The following is a 3,170-nucleotide window of genomic DNA, read 5'->3' as shown; positions in this document are numbered from 1 at the left end:
CCAAACTATCGTGTTAGTAGACCCAGTTTCCACTTAACACTTTTCCTTCTCAATTGGATTATTTCGTTAAGTTTCTAAAGAGAAAGAAACCAATTTCAGCATATGATTGAACTCATATGGAAATAATACATACATCATAAACTGTACATGTTAGAGGACATACCACAAGCATCATGTCTGATGACATAGCTATCATATTATGTTGATGGACATAATTCATTTTACAGCATGTAATATGTCTATACACATCATTACAATGCATGAGAAAAGAGACTGAATCCGGTCTCCATATATGTCAATAAAATTGAAGTCCACCAACATGTCATCGATACTCAACAGTGGACCTTCTTTTTGCTGAGCATGATCCTAGTTGCCCATGTTCCGAGGAACATCTGGGAACTTTCAACCATTGGGAAATCATTGTTATTGCAAGTGAAGTAAGATTCACACTTGTTCCCATGGGCCTCTTGCCGTTAGCCAATTGATGGATGTACAGATCCACCAAAATGCATGGAAGTATCATATTTCCTTGCATTATGAGTCATAAAACCACATGTGTAGCAACCGAGGCTACTGACCTTGTCATTCTCCAAGAAATGGCTTTTGCCCTTTTGTGCTCCATTCATATTCTGCTTCTCATCATGTCTCCAATTTCCTTCACCATTGATGAAATTGTTCAGTCAGATCCTAATAAAAGGATTGAAAGTGGAAAGCATTTCGATGAGATTAGCATCTGAAACTACACTATTGTAGAGTCTCAACTTTCGGTTGATTTGATGCACAATAGAATTGTATGTTGTCACTGACTCAAAGTCATGGAATCAGACGAGCGTCCATTCTCTAACCACTCTCTGTTGATCTCAACAGATCACGTGTAGGTGATGTGAGATGAAGTGCAATGCAACATACTATGCTATATCATATATAGCAGGAGCCCCAGAGCAGGTGCGGTTCTGGTGGAACTGAGATTCATGCAAACTCAGAAAATTCATTCTCGATATGTCCAACATATCTTGCATGAAATATTCATGCCTATTAATTTACTCTCTAGTAAATTAATTTTCAATAATCATCAACATGTAGCAACCATCAAATTTCTTGATCAAATATGTTGATACACTAGTGTGCTTTTTGATACAGTAATATACATGAAATTACTGTAAATACACATACATGCGAAAACTGCATAGCCAAATGCTAAAACAGAAAAGGAAAACATTAAAAAAAAATGGTCCTGGGCCGACTCTGCACAACCCAAACCAGTGGGCACAACCCACATGTTTTTTTTTCGTTCTCGCTTCCTTTTTTTTCTCGACAGAGATGGGCCTTTGGACGGCCCACAGGCGCGCACCGCCCCAGATCGGATAAGGGAGGGGCGACGGGACGGCTTCCGTCCCCATCGACCAACTGCCCCCCAATTCCGCATTCCAATCCAAACGGCGGCCGCCTCCCGGCCCTCCGGCGTCGTCGCCTCAACGACGAGGGACAGAGGGGCCCGGCTCGCCGTCCTCCTCTCCTGAAGGAGAATTTACTCCCGCCGCTGCGCAAGCCATCCTGTCGCTTGTCTCGACGATGCGCCACCGCGTGCTGACGCCGACGCTCTGCGCCGTCGCGCCGTTCGACATCCGTTGGCTGCTGCCGAAGCCGCGCCTCACCGACGCCATGCGCTGTTCGACATCCGTTGGCTGCTGCCGAAGCCGCGCCTCACCGACGCCATGCGCCGTTCGACATCCGTTGGCTGCTGCCGAAGCCGTGCCTTACCGGCCCCAAGCGGTCGTGGCCGAGGGCCACCGCGTGGGCAAGGAGCCGCTGCGCACACCATGTACGTGGTGCCGCCAACGCCACTGATGCGGGTGAGTGGTTTTCGCCTGTTACCTCCCGGCTGCATGTGCGTGATGTGGCTGACGAATTCCTTCTTCTTGCTTCGAGTATCGATTATATCTCCTGGGCATAGGCTACATGCCGATTAGTTGTTAGATCGTTGATTTAATCACAAAAGACAGCTCCTGACTCATATTTTGTAGGGATGCATGATCTTCTTTGCCATGGATGGCCTGGTGCCTCGCTGCGTTCAGTGCCCAGAGCACCGTCTAGAGGCATTTCCTCTCTTCTGTGATCTTGGGCGTGGCCTCATAACACGGGATCAGTGGAAGAGAGGCGGAGGCGACTACAGGCGGCAGCAAATCGATTCCAAGCAGCGGCAACACTCCCGTGCGCGTGCGGTCGCTCGACCCAATCGAGCGGATAGCGAGAGAGAACGTGCGCGCTAGGTTAGGAGGTGGGTTTCTTTTTTTCGAGGGTAAAGAGAGTTTTTATTGCAAAATCATAGAGTTACAGTCGAGAGGCCATACATCCTCAATGCAAGGAGGAATCGAGCCTAGCCACACGGCAGTAGCACGCTCCATACGGCTATAGTTTGCCAGACGATCGGCAACTCTATTTTGAACACGACTAAGTTTCTGAGGAACAAACTCCCTAATACCAGCTAAGTGCTTGATCTCCATCACTAAATGGTCGTAAGCTGACCGTTAGAGAGCATCCGTAGCCAGACATGATAGAGCTTCGGATGAATCCGATTGAAGAACCACCGGGGCCTCGGAGTGCTCAATGGCCAATGTCATACCTTGCATCATCGCATGTAGTTCCGCCTCCAAAGGATCATTGCAGTGAAAAACATATCTGTAAGCTGCAAAGAGGATGACCCCCTCGTGGTTCCTAAGTGTCATCCCCACCACCGCAGAGCCGTCATCGGCCTGGAAGGAGCCATCGACGGACAGGGCCACAGACCCTCGCGGTGGTGCCGGCCATGGCAGGGCAATTGCCACAACTTCTTGGCGCGGTGCCACCGGGGCTGCCGAGGGCATCTTACCTTTGAAAATCTCCTCCACAGTAAATTTGCCTGCCAAGTTGAAAGATTTGTAGTAGCTGTCCAAGAATTCAACGGAGGCCAGCACTGGGGGTGCTTCCTTGCCATGATATATATCATTACGGATCTGCCAAATCCTCCAAATCAACAAGATTACCATGTCGGCAACTACCTCCGAGCATACGGTGAGAAGTGACATGAGCCATTCCTTCCTGTTATCAACCAGAACGCCATCCTCCGGCAAAGGCCACCTCCGACGCATGTTGATCCACAATGTTCTTGCGTGCGTGCAAGCAACCAAAGC

At 48.7% G+C, this 3,170-nt stretch overlaps 1 long non-coding RNA gene across 1 annotated transcript; it reads left to right on the top strand.

Moving 5' to 3' along the window:
- Window positions 1–1,413: 1,413 nt before the first annotated feature.
- On the top strand, window positions 1,414–2,489 carry LOC119324514. The gene is made up of 2 exons (XR_005157004.1): window positions 1,414–1,853; window positions 2,025–2,489. It is a non-coding gene; the product is annotated as an uncharacterized LOC119324514 (long non-coding RNA).
- The last annotated feature ends 681 nt before the right edge of the window (window positions 2,490–3,170 follow it).

This window comes from Triticum dicoccoides, chromosome 6B (assembly GCF_002162155.2).
Source record: "Triticum dicoccoides isolate Atlit2015 ecotype Zavitan chromosome 6B, WEW_v2.0, whole genome shotgun sequence".
Taxonomy (NCBI): Eukaryota; Viridiplantae; Streptophyta; class Magnoliopsida; order Poales; family Poaceae; genus Triticum; species Triticum dicoccoides.
The sequence above is the reverse complement of the archived record's forward strand: the minus strand, read 5'-3'. Positions and strand labels throughout refer to the sequence as shown.